Source organism: Indicator indicator, chromosome 23, assembly GCF_027791375.1.
Source record: "Indicator indicator isolate 239-I01 chromosome 23, UM_Iind_1.1, whole genome shotgun sequence".
Taxonomy (NCBI): Eukaryota; Metazoa; Chordata; class Aves; order Piciformes; family Indicatoridae; genus Indicator; species Indicator indicator.
This window is the reverse complement of record NC_072032.1, coordinates 11,351,447-11,368,117: the sequence shown is the minus strand read 5'-3', so window position 1 is coordinate 11,368,117 and position 16,671 is coordinate 11,351,447.

Genomic DNA, 16,671 nt, shown 5'->3' with positions numbered 1-16,671 from the left:
CAGAAAGATGTCCCAACACTATCTCATGGACACTAAAGGCACATATAAGATGAGAAGAAGCTAGATAAAATAGTTCAATTAATAGGAGAGCATACTGAGTTTAGCCATTCCCTTCATGAGCCTGAATCCCATTCAATCCATTAGGTAAAGGCACAAATAGATAAATAATAGCCCTTACTTAAGCCTCAGGTGCTCAGTTTGCTCAAGGGTGATAGAGAAGGAACTGTCTAGCCAACAGCCATTTATGCCTTCCTCCTGATCTACATACTGAAATGCATTTCCCACTATGTAGGCAGTCAGGGATGATTTTCCATGCACCTGCTTTGGGGACTTGCACAGCTCTGTAACCAGTTCAGCCAGAAAAGGGAAAGGCTATATGGAAGTTGGGTGTCATTGTTAAAGTTTTTAAAGCATTTATTAAGGTTACATGAGATCAGCTCTCATCTTAAAAGAGAATAAGACCAAACAATCATTGCTAAAAGATATGAGTATAGATATGAGTATTTTGGAGGGCAGGGGGGCGAAAGAGGCTTCTTCTTACAAAGAGCAAACAACAGAGACAGAAATTGCTTTCTGCTGAAAAAGAAAAAAAAAAAAAAGTACCACATATGCAAAACTGGAAGATGCCTAGGGGAAAAGACAAAGTTGGTATCAGTGTGAGTGGCATCTTGGGGAAAACCCCAGCTGACAGAAGGAGGCTGCATAGAGGGAAGAGTGCTGGGAACTACTAGACGACTGACTGGCACATATGTGGTTTCTGGTGATTAAAATAAGCCATTTAAAAACAGACCTGCTTGAAAAGCAAAAAAACTAAATGACATTATACTGGATGGAACAGCTACCAGATGGTCCAGTTACCAGCAGCTACTAGATTTTGGGTTTGTTTTTTTAAATCCACACATGCACTCACACGAGCAAACGCTCGTGGGCCAAACTGGACTGTAAAAGCCATCTGGCACTGTCTGTGTAAGTTTACTACACTGCAAAACCTCATTCTGCTTGACATTATTTGTGGTTAGAGGACTAATTCCAGTTTCAGCCAGGCAACTAGGCTGCAATCTGGAGCACGACAATCAGAGGGCATAGGAACAAAGCTGAGAGCCATAGGGTGGATTCTCAGCTGTGAAAAGAGAACTTCCAAAAGGAAAATGTGCTTCACTTTTTCTGGTCTTAGAGTAATGGGACAGTAAAAGGAAAATTCCCCTCATTCTTTGCTGTAAATCAAGACCTGTAAAAGCCTCCCCCCTCACCCTTTACACACAGCAGAGTTCCAATAAGGATTTATATTTTTACAGTCATTGCTGCTTTCTTCTGTCTTCTCCAACTCCTATCCATTATTAGGACATCACAGTATTTGATGACTTCCTATTCTCCATTCACTCATCTACTCCCAGTTCAGTTCCACTTCCCTGCTCTGGCACATTAAAGTCGTTGTGTCCAGGGAGGTGGTTGAAGCCCCTTTTCTGGAGATATCCAGGTGCCACCATGCAGAAATGATGCTTGATGTCATCACAAAACATTCATAAAATATGCTTATAGAACTCAATATATTAATATGTCCTGTACATCTTTTTCTTAAATGTAAGGAAGATCTTTAACAATGTCTTTTCCTAAAGGATCTCATTCTGGTAGTATATGGGCATTATTTTAATAAAATAATCAAAGCATTTAAAAAAAAAAAAAAAGTTGAATACCTATCATTGTACTAGAATATAGGAAGTTCCATCTAAACATGAGGAGGAACTTCTTTTCCTTGAGGGTAGCAGAGCACTGGAACAGGCTGCCCAGAGAGGCTGTGGGCTTTCCATCTCTGGAGTCATTCAGAATCCTCCTGGATGCCATCCTGTGCAACCTGCTCTGGATGAACGTGCTCTGGGAGGGGGATTGGACTTGATGATCTCCAGAGGATCTCTAGAGGTCCCTTCCAACCCCTATCATTCTGTGATTCTGTGATATGTGAGGCTCTTCCTAAGGAGGAGATAATCAGATGTGCCATAGCACTGCAGGCTCTGTTCCTGTGCTTCTGGGACCCCAGGTTACTTGATATGTCACCTCCTATTTAAAACTAAGTGCTCCCACCAAAAGAAAATACATTCATGGTTACCTCCACCATTCTGTAGGCATCTGCCTTGCCTTTTATGCTTGCAGTAGCAGGGCATTTTCTGGAGAGAGAAGAAAGGGTTAAAAGAAAAACAGTCTAATCTCCACTCACACATTTGTCACCTTCCCCAAAATAGCTGCAGAATTTGAGCCATTTTCCTCTTTGACAGGTTAATCCCTTTATTATTCATCCATTTAATGAAAATACTGTGTCTCCATGCTAAGAACAAAACCGAACCTCCAACAACACTGGTTCCCTTTAAATCATTTTCATAATATTGCACAATTTGATTTGTCTTTGAACCCAGCTTTATTTTTAACCATGAGTTGGAAGCAGGAAACCTATTTCTTCAGATTTCACATTGTTGCCTCTAGCCACATTTATGGAATGTTTTCTGGGTTTTGCAAAATTATCAGCATTTCATTACTGGCTTCTGCAACAGCCATGTACCTACTGTGAAAAAGGTCACTCAGAAGTTAATGAACCTCACACTTAGCCAAACTGCTCTTCTCCTGTGGGACAGAAATTTTCATGAAACTCTGCAAGGCTCATCTTGCAAACTTTCCTGAATGTACTCCAAAAAAAGAATAGTTAGTAAGTCATGGAGCAAATATGTCCCCTTTTCACTGGCTCTGTTAACCTTTCTGCAAAAACATGGGGCTTGACTTCTCAATGGCATGTTTTCTAAAGGAAAACCACAGCAGTGTTTTGAACCAGTCACAGAAGTATTACATCCATGTAGCTCTACAGAACAATCATATTCCCTTCCAGGCTTTAAATTCTTCTAGAAGATTCCCTATATCCACTGGAAGCACCTCTTTTGATGCACCACATATAGGGTTTTTTTCACAGATTCATCACATTAGAAGACTAGATTCATGATCCATTCAAGTAGTATGCCTAGATCTTTCTCCTCGGGCATTTCCTCAGGGTAACTATCTTGAATACAGAAGAATCATATAATATTGCATTGTGAACTACTGAATTTCAAACCACTCCTCTTACTCCAGTCATCATTTCCATCTTATATTCCAGGCTTTTTCTCTATGAACAGTGCCTCCCAACTGCAGCCTGCCAGCATGCTCCCCTGAGTTTCACAGATGGTATTAATCATAGAATGTTAGGGGTTGGAAGGGACCTTGAAAGATCATCTAGTCCAACACCCCTGCCAGAGCAGGATCATTAGAGTAGGTCACGCAGGAATGTATGGAAAAGGAAAAGGCTCATGAACAATATTTGATTGTTTCTCTGATTTTTTCCCTTGCCCAGCACTGACAACAGTTGTCATGTTCTCTGCCTTCCAGTTCCCTCACGTAGCCTCTACTCCAGCAGCTTCCACTCTGGGACCATACCAAGTATTTGCTTCTCTCAAGAAGTGACATCAGAGTAGTCCAGCAGAATCTTTTCTTCTCAGCCTGCTCTGTTATACCCCAATTCACCTTTCTTAGGTTCAGATATCAGAGAAAAATCTCTGACCACTCATTGCACTTTTAGCTGGAGGTCACAATATTCTTGAAACACTTTTGTGGAACCTGATGCTGTCTTGAAACACCACTTAGATTTTGAATCTGATCTACTGCTCAAACAGAATAACTGCATGAACAAATTGCTGAGAAAAGATTACTAGAATTTTATTTATTTACTTACTTTTTGAGGGAATGTTCTTGCACCAAGGAGTACATTCAAAATGAAAATATCATTAAAAAAAAAAAAAAGACAAGGGCATTTGGTTTGGGGTTCTTCTGCTCTGCATTACAGGCAAATCACTCCACAAAGAAAAAGTATGTTTTGTCTTTTTTACTCTTAGATGATATGATTGCAGTATTAAATGCCTATAGGTGAACTAGAAACAGAGAGCAAGACTTGGGTGTAACTGGAAAAGAAATCAGGGTGGGAAAACAGTTCTGTCTCCAGCTGCATTACCAAATCCTGATCTCCACCCTTGTGCAGGCCTCCCTGGGGCTTCATCCAGGGTCATGCTCTCCATGGTTTACCCAAAACTAATATGAGATAACAGCTCACAGAACTACTGTTGTCTGAAGCACACCTTGGAAATTAATAGTATGAGCAGAGGTGCAGCTCTTAGGGTCACAACTTGTAGATGCACAACGGGGCTTGACCACATTCAAGCCTTGAGGCATTGCAGCAGTTTGTGTGCACGATGACAACCACTCAGGATGGGAGGGACCTCCAGAGTGCTCTGGTCCAACCTTCATATTCAAAGCTGAGTCACCTGTGAGATCAGACCAGGTTGCTCAGGGGTTTATCTAGTTGAGTCATGAAAACCTCTGAGGATGGAGACTGCAGAACCTATCTAGCCAAAACATCTATTTTAAAACATCTGTTGATCAAGTGCTGCCTCAGAACAGCAGTTTCTCCAGGCCTGAATATCCCACTGGTTTTAAGTCAGCAACCGTTCCTACTTATCTGTCTTGACAGAAGTCGTCACCATGGTATCTAAGTACCTGGAACAATTACCTAAGGGACAATATGGAAATTGCAAGGCAGCTCCCAGCACAGCTAAAAGGACTCAAGTGCAACACAATGCCCAGTGTGTCTGCAGGCTGCCAGAGGCTAACAGCATGCTCTTGTTTCACCCCAAACCTGGGTGACTGTGCTCCAGCACTAAGCCTCCAGCTGCCTGCCTGCGGCAAGCATCAGGCACTTCCCAGGCAGCCAGCGGATGCTGGGGTGTCATCACAACCACAGAGACACTCAGGCACAGGCAGAGAGACAAGGCAGGTCATAAATGAAGTAGATGAGGTTCTTAAAAATAGCAACTCTCTTCAAGAGGTTAGGCTTGAAAAGGTAATGACTTGCACTTTTTTCTTTATCTGTTACTTTAACTACACAAACTCCAGAAAACCATCACTGTACTTCTTTAACTGAACAGAAATAAAGTTTCATACTCTGCTGTCAACATCATGAATCTGTGCAGGTTCATTTGTCCTGGTGGACTGCATGCCCTCAGCATAACTGTCTAACTTAGCTGTAACTTAACTTAGTTTCCTAATAAGCCTCATCACATTTCCTCAAGCTGTCATAATACAGTGTATATTTAAATAGAAGATTCTAGATATTAACAGTCCAGGGCAAATAGCAGTTAGGCAATGAAAAACTATTCTTTTTTTTTTCTTGCTAATGCCAATAGACAAGCAACCAGTAAGGCATTTTAGTTGGCTTGTGTCTCTCATAACAGCAAGGGTTAAATCAAAATACCTGCTGTAGAAAGACCCTCACACATCTCTCAGTTTCACAGAGAAATCCAAATTTCCCACAAAGCTTAGGCAAAAGGGGGAAAAATTAATATTTACTCCTTTTCATATGAAACTATGCACTGCTGCACATTTTGGTATGCAAAAGAGGTCTCAGAATGGGGCAGGGAGAGGGGATGCCAAGGCTGAAATAGCCTTAGAACTGCTATGCAAGACCTGGCACTTGCACAGCAGAGAGCTCAATGACTTGTTGACCTTGGGTATGCTACTGCGCAGTTGTTCCACAAGAAAAGGACATTAGATCTTTTGGACCTAATAAGCAAAGCAAACACTTAGCAACAGGCACGGAAGTACCTGTATTTTGTATCTCGTTCCATCATCTGCTCACAAGATTCATTTGAAATATTAGTAAGTGACATTAAGTCTGGATGCTAAAAGATGCAAGTTTATGAGGTCTAAGAACTGGCACGGTGATTAATGTCTGTGGTGATCACTCAAAGACTGGATACACACAACTCAGTTTCTGCAGCTCCTTGTGGTGTGGTGGGAGTTCCTGTCTGCGACTGAGAGCCAGAGTTGGGAACAACTCAGACTTGTAAAGCAATAGGATTTCCAAGCTCTGCTTTTAAAAATACTTTGATGACTAAGTAAGCGTTTAAATGTTAAGAGAGATTTGGAATGCGATCTCGCCCAGCTCCCAGGCAGAACACTAGATGAAAGCAGAAAGAGCTATTTGAATGGAGAATGTGTTGTGCACACACAACTTCGCCGAAGTTCAGACGAAAAGCAGAGATTGCCACCTGCTGCCCAAACGGAGAGTAGCAACTGGGACGGCAGGAAACGGACAAAATTAACGGGATTTCACCACTGGCTTCAGCACAGCCTGGATCTCACCCTTGCTCTTAACATGCCTCGCCAGCCACACCAAGACGTGTGCTCGTAACACCCCAAAGCTATCTACTTTATCTGCAAAAGACAACAGCTGACAGAACAAGACACATATTCAGCTCCCTGGTTCTGTCATACTCAGCTGATGAGCTCGTTTTTTCAGTCATAGGATCTCGTAGGGGTTTGGGTTAGAAAGGATATTAAAGTTCACCTAATCCCAACTGCCATACTATAGACAGGGAGATCTTTCACTAGATCAGGTTAGCCCCATCCAACCAAACTTTGAACACCTCCAAGAAGAGAGAATCCACAACTTCTCCGGGCAACCTGCTCCAGTGCCTCCCCACTCTCATCATAACAAATGTCTTCCTTAAGTCCAACCTAAACCTACCCTCTTTCGGTTTAAAATCACTGCCCTTTGTCCTGTCATTACAGGTCTTTGTAAAAAGTCTTTCTCTGCTTTTCTTGTAAGTGTTCTTCCTTCCTGCTTCCCTTTAGAATTCCTTCCTTCTGAATTCTTTCCTTCCTCCCATCCTTCCACCCTTCCTTCCTTCCTTCCAAATTGCTTCTGAATTCCTTCCAAATTCCTTCCTTCCTTCCTTCCTCCCTCCCTTTCTCCTTCCTTCCTTTGTATTAGCACAGGAGCGAGCTAGGAAAATGTAAACAGTGCATTAAATGAACAGAGATTTTGGATAAATGAAAAATACTAATTTTATGCTATTTTGGATCCCTTTGTTCATGGGCAGACAAAGGAAACTCACATTATGGCTACTAAAATTATTCCATATACTCATGTAGGCTTATTCTTCCATTCTTCAAACCAGCTCCCTGCAGACACATTTATATAAACAGAAGCAAGCTAATTAAAATTGCCAGGGAGACAGCATCTATTTAAAGTCTCAAAGCACAGTTTTACTTCTAGACTTCATATTGTGATCATGTAAAAGAGCAAAGTTTCTCCTCAAGGTTTAAATATAATGAAGTCCAAATTTTTGTTAAGTATGTGCTGTTTGGCTGCACGCTGCTCTTATCTCCTCTAACATGCACCTGATTTCTTTTCTATCTTGCCTTTGTTCGTTGTTAAATCTCCAGCGGTCTTTCATGTTTTTTAAAGGACTGCAAAACTCATTAAAACTTTGCAATTGTTTATTTCCTTCTGCTTTCTCATTTAACCCTCCTTTCACAGTTCCCTTGGTGTGACATGAAGTTACAAACTTTAAACAGTTTAGCTATACCACTGTCTACACTGGCAGTATCTACAGGTCTATTTCTTGCTATTTTACTTTCTTCTGCCAACATATATGCATGCATTTAATTCTTTTTTTTTCAACCTAATATCTTAATTTTCCACACAAGGATCATACAATTCCACATATTCTGGTCTGTAATAGTGGTCAGCACATTTTTTTCCCCAGGATGACAGTTCCATTAGTTTTTTTTTAATTTTGTTTTCTCCAAGATGCTGTGTCTAAGTCCCACCTTGGGGACAGCTGTGCAATTCAATAGCTAAGAATATTTGAACCTAACTTCTTGGGTCATCAGAGGAAGAAGCTTAACCATGCCAGGTGAATTTGCAGCCCTCTTTCTGGTGCAGCCTCCATGTTTGTCTGAGACAAAGCAGCGACATGCCCTTGACTGTGATCCAGTGCTGTCTCCCTCCGTCAGCCCCCTGGTATGGGGCCCTCATGGCAATATGGGATCCCAGTAATAAGATGTTTCCCCTCACTTGATCAGTTGGTAGATTAAAAATGGTTAGAAGCCATCAAGAAGCACTTGCAGCCCAAAAAGCCAACCATACCCAGAGCTTTATGAGAAGAAGCATGGCCGGTTCGGGAAGGGAAGGGAAGGGAAGGGAAGGGAAGGGAAGGGAAGGGAAGGGAAGGGAAGGGAAGGGAAGGGAAGGGAAGGGAAGGGAAGGGAAGGGAAGGGAAGGGAAGGGAAGGGAAGGGAAGGGAAGGGAAGGGAAGGGAAGGGAAGGGAAGGGAAGGGAAGGGAAGGGAAGGGAAGGGAAGGGAAGGGAAGGGAAGAGAAATATTTGAAATCCTTAGTCAGAAGAGTCTCTTTTTGGTACTTTAATCAAAAGAGTCTGAGGAGATTCTGAGAATATGTAGAGAATTTGAGAAGAGAGGAAAAAGGTGTGGGAGCCCCACCCCTTCCCATTTAATATCAGACCAGCAGTCTATAATAGACATCCCAGGAGAATCTAGAAATACTTTCACCTGCCCCAGAGATTTGAATTACTTGTCTAATAAATTATTTTAATCCATCCCTCAGGCAAACTGAGAAATTTGGCATATGAAAACTTTGCCTTTCCCTCCTCTGCGCTATATAAGGTAAAACCCCACTGCAATTCACACCTAACACTATACAATGGAACTGCAGCAGGGAAAGCCAAGGCTTAATCTAGTGCTATAGATGGGTTTCAGGAAGGGTAGATTTCATAAACTTCCACTATTACTTGCCTTTATTGAGTTCTGAAAGTTCATGTAGCTCTCTCCTGACTCCCTTCCTCTCTGGAGCTATTTTATTGCAGGCTTGTAAAGAAAGTTCTGTTATCCTGTATAGAATTTTAGTTTATGGGGAATGGGTGTACATCACATTTGTGATAACCTTGTCTCTTCAGACTCTTTTCAAGAAGCAGTAAATCACAAATTTGGCTGAAACAAGCAAGTACAGAAGGATATGGAAGACCTTTGGTTTACTTTTCAGATGGGGCTGATTGTAACAATCACTTAGTAGTCAAAGCTGAAGAAAATACCTCCAAGCTCATGGCAGGAGAGAGACACAGACCAGGATACAGAGAGTTCTTCTGTTTGTATCAATAGACAGATAGCGGGACAATCTAACAGACTGGTTTGGAAGAAGGACTTTGTAGCACTGCTCCTGAGAAGCTCCTTTCCTGTTTAAAATTCCAACAGATACACAGCTTCATGGTTTCTCTCCTTGTGACTTCAGAAAGCAAGAAAAAAGAGACTAAAGTATCTTTGTCCAGTGTGGGCAATTATTCATTCTGTCTCAGCAGAGGGAGAGTTGAAAGTTGATGCTTTTCTCATTAATGGACAGAAGTAGATGCAATCAAAACTCTGGAAAATTTCAGGCTCTGTTTTTTCACAAGAGAAATCAAACAGTCCTGGGAAAGGACTTCAGACTTATGGAAAGCTAAAGAAATAAATTCCCATCTACAGCCAACAGTCAGATTGAGAAAACTGTAACCACTCTATATCATTTCCTTCGATGTCGGCAGCTTTGGCAGGACTGGAATACTTTGCTATCAGTGATAAACACTGCATTTGTCACTTGAGGGCAGCAGTCTGAGGGCCAAGGAGAGTTTTCAGTGTTTCTCAAGCTAGGTGCCCCAGCTACCAGTCTCTGAACCTCACACACGTTTTCAGCATGACAAAAAACACCTTGACACTTGCCACATGCAGAAGCACTTCCTCCCCTCTATATAAACATCAAATAGACTAGCTGGAAACAGAGATGTTACTGTAATGGTGACAGAGAGATGGTGAGAGGGATTCTGCTCAGAAGTCCTTAGGACAGATAAAGTAGAGCTTAGGCTGTGGAGGAGAGCAGAGGGTCTATTTTAGTTCTCTAAGCCTTTCATTGTTTTTCCAAGCCTGCTGTCTTGAAGTCTGAACTGCTAAGACATTTTGGAGAACCAGAGCAAGCAAGTACTTTAGATGATCAGGTTTCCTTTGGTTGATCCACCATCACACAATAGCATACAGGAGAGAGGGGCATTGCCCAAAATTTTCCCAGCACCTCACTGATAAAAGTGAGGAACATGCCTTTTGAGTCGGTGCACAAGGAGAAAGAAATTAGCCCTGGCTTTATGTAAAGTGAATCATACAGCTGGTTAAAAGAGCCTGCAGCAAACAGAGAAAACTTTTATGTTTTTAACCACAAAAATAAATCCACTGAGTGCAATGTTGCTTTCTTAAGAATTACTTTTACAAAACAAGCTATATGGCATTACCAAAGCCAGTCAGGTGATGAGCATTAACACACAGTGACAAAGACCATGAAGTAAAATTAAAAAAAAAAAAAAAAGGACAGGTTTGTGATACCTGAGGCAAAGTCTGCAGAAGAGGCTGCAGGCAAAGCAGTTCTGCCCTCTGTGCTTTGAAGGGGCTGCAGACAAGCTGGTCGGATCCAGCAGCTTTTTGACAGTTGTGCTGTGCTTCAGCTGCCTGACCTCCTTCCAGCCAGCATACTCTTAAAACAGAAGAAAAAGTCTCTTGCAAAGTTTTTTTCTTGTGCTTTTTTTTTCTCCAGCTCCTTTTTTTCTGAGCACAAGAAAATTTTCAGTATTTTTTTACTAATCCCATGGCTGGAGCAAACATCATACTTATCCATTTCAGGAAGGTTTCAAACCTTGCTAGGAGCAAATAAAAGCTAAAAAACCCAACAGATTCAGATTTCTTACTCTCATACACATTCATGAGAATTAATTTTTAAAATGCTCTCTTTCTACTGTGAGATCAAACTCAGGATGCCCAAATGTTCAGTGTTAGCATTGGTAATATTGTTCATACTTTTCCCTGGCTTTCCATTTTCCTCTGGTTAAACAAATGAAATAGAAAATCTTGCATTTCTCACACTCCCCAGCATGAGTGAGTGAGCACGCTCATCTGGGATTGTTTCCCCTTGTCTGACTCCTACATCAGTTCCTATTCAGAAGGCAGCTGGTCTCTGAATATATTCAGAGCTGGTTATCTCCATATACAATATATCCTAGCAGAACTAGGCTTCTACTCTTTTTTTATCTCCCCAGGAAACAATTATTTCACTATTTGTCAGTCTTTCTTCAACCCCTGTCCCATAACTTTTGAAATGGTTGGCCAATTTTAATGAAATCTGGCAGAAAAGCAAGGCTCTTAAAGACATTAAATTTCTATCATCTTTGTGCAAATCAATAGGTGAGGAGGAAAGACTTGGAGCAAGCATTATTATTTCTGCTGTTTCACTGAAGATTTTTTTTTTTCCTCTCATGTTCCACCTTCTTTAGAATGAGTCTCAAGGGCTGCCCTTGGCCTTGAAGTACAATAGTCTGGGTATCCTATCTGGGTAGATAGGAAATCTCCAGGGTCCAGTTCAGGCATACCACCTGAATTTACAGTGGGAGCAGCCTCACGTGGGCAACAGTCTCCTCCTCTCTCCCCACTCAATGGACAGCCAGGAAAATACGCTAGGCATGCTGCTGGAGTATCCAATGGGATCTGCAGCAGACTAGGAATGAAGGAACATCCTTGACTGCACCCAACCCACAGCCTTGATTCGAAGCCAGACCAAACATGTGGTGTGTTTGACCTGTGGCTCCTTCACACCAGCCCTTGCTCTGCATGCTCCTGCCTCACCAATGACTTCAGCAAGAGCTCTCTTAATTGTCCTCTGTACAGGGAACCAAGCATGGAAAGTAGGTCAACAGCAACAAAATGACCCATGTCATTCCCACCCTCCACCCCACCTCTCCTAGAAGAATGCTGTTGAAAGTTGACTCACCATTCCATTTCCTCTGAAGGTGTGGCACTCCCAACACAAAAGAACAAGTCAAAAGCCCAAATAATTTCTTTTTTTTTTAAATTATTTTCCTAAACATTTCCAAAATTTTCCCCAGAACATACTATCTTTTACTAGATAAAATAACTCTAATTTTTACTTGAGAATTACAACCAAGGTTGCCAAAATGACAGCACGAGCAATTTTGAGCACCCTCTTATTTAGTGGCAAAGTCCTGCTTTGAGCTTTGATCCATCTCCCTGCTGACTTCAATGGAACTACACAAGGTATAAATTAAAGCAATATTCAGTCCATCAGCTCTACTTTAGGCTTCATGCATCCCATTTAAGCAATGCCCCCACCTTGATTTCACCTTGCTGCAGTCAGCAAAGAATACTGATATAAAAGGTGTCGTGCTCTCATGTATCCACTCATTCTGCTTTCATGTTTAAGCTGTACCATTTCACCTTACCATTAAAATCACATTTAGGCAAAAGTGGGAGAGGGTAGAAAGAGTGTATAGTCTCTTGTGCTCTCCAGAGAACAAGCCTCCATTAAGTTTTTCTCTGTCTCCCTGTACACAAATAGAAAAAACCATGCATTTTCCAGTCAAAAACAAACATCAAAGTAAAAAGTCTATTAAAGAGAGCACAGTCACTCACTCCAGCATTTTTCATCTGAATGGAGAAATAAAGTGGTATTTCTCCAGCAGACAGGAACCTACCTTTCAAAAAAAAAAAAAAAAAAAAAAGTGATGGTGAGATTGTCAGTCATATTACCAGAAATTAGATGTCCAATCCCTTAGCTGCCAATAACAATCATGTCAGCCATATTGCATCAATTAGCCATTGATTGCTTGTGATGAGGTAAAAAAGCTTTAGTGCTTCTCTCCCTTCTTTCATTACCATGGAAGAGTGCAGCACAAAGAACTGTACCAGGAGTTATACAGCCATAGCCACATGGGTGGCCTTTTTTCTCACTGGCATGTCAAGGCTCCATCTGCCATTGAAGATTTCTTCCTGGTTACAGAAAAAAAAAAAAAAAAAAAAAAAGTCTGTGGATTAAAGCTATTTGTGACCATATTTTTTTTTTTCTCTCAGAAGTCATCCTTTAAGCAGGCTCTACTTATCTTCTTGCAAAACTCAGGGATCCAGGAACTTATTCCTTGGCCTTCACAGACATAAAATGAGGAAAAGGGAGAAGAGGTATGGCTATGCCTTCAAAATAATGTATTTTAAAAGCATCATGTGCAAACTGAAGTTCTGAAACTGGAAAAAGTAACCTTTCAGAAAGAGTTACACTCAGAAGTGTAACTTCAAATCGTTTCTACATGTTAAAGCTAGGAAAATAAAGATGGGTTCATTTCTCTGAACATCAGTGAAAAAGCACTTTGTTGAAATGTGGTTTAGAAGATTTTACAAGGTTATTTTTCAAACCTTAACCAATCTTCCCAGTAAATACAAGTAGGAACATGAAAACCTTAGTATTTTTAAACAGCACCCCAGTCTATTTGATTAGACACTTTGAGCTGCCACCACGTGCTGTCTCCATTGAAGACAAGTGTCAGAGACAACAATCACCCTGCTCAGATACAGTGGGAGAACCAGCATCTTACAGTCACTTTTGTTTTGCTCAAGGAATCTCTTTAGAAGTGACCAAAAAGTTCTAGAGGTGTCAGCACAAGGTCTTGACAGGCTAGTTTAAATAAAAGTTTTCCTTTCATCACTTTAAAATGTGCTGTCCAGTCACTGATTTCATTTCTGCCAAGTCTTTACCTTGCCAAAGACTTGTCTGTGGAAAACACTCAGGACAGGCAGCCTCCTACTGAAACGGAACATATTTGCAATCCCACTGGATAATACCCTTAAGCCATCAAGCATCACCTTTTACACAGGTCCTATTTGCCAGTGCCAGATAAAAAACCTCTATGTATGTATATGTGTGCTTCAACAAATAAAAATACTACTAACAACCGGAAGAAAACATGGTTATAAAGACAGAAAGAGCACTCTTCAGAATGCAAGCTTCATTAAACAGCAAACAGTTTATCCAAATGTTCGTTATTAAAAAAAAAAAAAAAAATTATATCCTCCAGTCTTGGAGGTCCAAGAGCTTTTCACCCACCATGGCTATTGCCATATAAGAATGTGGATATCACTTTAATCACAACACAGATGAAAGTATATTCTGTACCTTGGCTACATTTTAGCCTTGCAACTAGAGCATTTCATGCCACAGCTCAGCTGAAGCCACATCTGTTGTTATGGACAAAGCATAAAACCTCAGCAATGCTGGCACCATTTCTCTGCTGTTTCAAAACAGTGTGGACTAGATAGTGATTACTGGTGATGCTCCTAGGAATAATAATTTTGCCTTTTTTGGAAAACTCATATCAGAAAACATCAGAAAATCTGAGAATTTCTTTAACTAGAGACAATCATAAAGTACACCATCCACGCACATGGAGAAGCAAATGTGAAACACGCATCAGGAAGTGCACACTTATACAACAGATCATCCCATCTATAATGGTTCTGAGTTTTATTGTGCAACAATAAACAACACATAAGCTGCACACCAAAAGAAAATAAGCCTCAGAGAATGGAGCAACAGTGCCAGATGGTGCAAGGCACAGATGTGTTACCACATAAGCAGAGGAAGAAGCGAGCAATGTACCCAGGACAGATCTCTAGCTGGTGTTGGGCAGCTTCAGAGTTTTTACTATCCACGAATCTGCTCAGGCATTTCATTGAAACCACAGAATCATAAAGGTTGGAAAAGATCTCTAAGATCATCAAGTCCAACCATCAACCCAACACTACCATGACCACTAAACCATTTCCTGAAGTGTCATGTTTACACGCTTTCTGACCACCTCCAGGAATGCTGCTTCATTTCAGTCATTCCTGCTGAAAAGTCATTCTTTTTCCTGGACAACTTGAATTGCTTCTAAATAGCTCCCTTTTCTATGTACTCTCATTAGTAAAGGTCTACAAAGATTTTATAGGAACATTATTCTGGTGAGCTATTCAGCCCTCTAACTCAACACTGCCAGCAACCTTTTATCTTTAGAGAGCATAGAACTCTCTAAAAGTGATATGTGCGCAAATTCAAGCCATAACAAAAATATAAGTTAGGAAAATCAGCTGAGACTATGAAAGTAAACAAAAGATTACTCAGCACAGAACAACAAAATACTGGGGGAAAAAATTATATATTCACTCCAAATTGTTAATTACCAGCTAAGTCTTTTCCAAACTGTTATCTCACAAATAAAACCATTTTACTAGCACAAGATACTAGGCATCACTGACTACATCAAATGACAGTAACAACCACAGTAAACTACAAAGGTAAATACTGAGTACAAAGTAAACAAGGACTGAATAGATTGAAATGATTGCACTTAAATATGTACATCCATTTGTGAACTCACTGTAAACACCAAGATGGCTAAACATTGAGTTGCACATTCATGATTCTTTGCATGGCTGTAGTATAATGCAACCAACAGATCATGTATCTTCTCATTGGCATACAAGATTTGATGTAATGCATCTCAACTGATGTAAGACTGCAAGACATCCTTAAACCAAACAGATAAAAAAAAGGGCTGATTTCATCATTCGAAATTCATTTTTATTTTCAGAAGGATTCCAGTTTCCTTTACAGCATCTCCCTGTAGGATAACTTACAGTTAGACCCAGACAACAAAAATGCCATTTTCAGACAACAGAAATGCCATTTTCAGACAATATATAAGGTAGAGATATTTGATGAATAAGGTATCAGTCAATCCTGCAACACTAAGTTGCATGACATATGGGATGATAGATAATTTAGAACACAGAACAATCTTTTACATTCAGCTGTTGAATCAGAGTATGGAGTTTCACTTCACTAGGCAGAACTGATTCCTGAGAGCCCTTAAATTTCCAAATCTCATTAATGGATTCCCACTCCCTACTTTGCATCCTTGACCCTGCATTCATTAAAAGCCACAGATATTCTAGGTTGTTCACAACATCTTTTATGTGTATGGTGTCTTAATCTGTGAGGCAGGTATCTTGATCATGCTGTTAAAAGAGGAATTATTTATTTTTTCTCATTTTCTTCACAACCCTTGATTTGGGGACACAGCCCAAACCAAACAAACATTTTAAAAAATCAAAAACCCAGGAACTTGCAGTGCCTTTTACTAACACAAAATTTTGAAAATATTAACTTCCTAGTAAAATCTTGGATTTTCATCATCACAGTACATCACACACTATTTCTGAAATAGTAGATGCATTTATTAATATGACAACCTTCAATTATGCCCTTCCTTGCTTACTGCTGCATGATCTTTAACTGGCAGTGAAGAAACTTTTTGTCAGTTTGGACACGTTTGGATTTACCATTAGGGCCTATACGAGGCTATGAGCTGCAGATTCCCGGCTCTTCACTTAGACTTGAGCAGTCTTTTAATACTTCTAGATCGTGCTGAGGGCCATGGTTTAGCACCAGACTCGGTAGAGTTAAATAATGGTTGGGATGTATTATCTTAAAGGTCTTTTCCGATCAAAAGGATTCTACGGGATTCCATACAAAGGCCCAAGCCTTCACTTAGGATCACGGCAGCAGCGACTCCTGAAGCTGAAAAGGGAAGACCGAGAAGGAAATAGGAAGTGTGCCCGTAGCGTTCGCTAGCAGCAAGTAACAACTCCCGGGCACCCTGAGGAGACAAAGCGTCCCACCAAAACCCTCCTACCACGCACCCACTAGCACGGGCAGCAGCGGCCAGCAGGCCCCAACTCTGCCGGCACCCAACCCCGTCCCAAGGCCCCGCCCACCGCCGCCGCGGCCCCGCCCCGCGCCTCAGGGAGGAAGCGCGCGGCACTGCCCCCATCGTGATGGCGGCCAGCGCAGGAAGGGGCGGGCCGCGGGGCGGAGCTGCGGGGGCACCGCCGGAGAGTGCGGCAG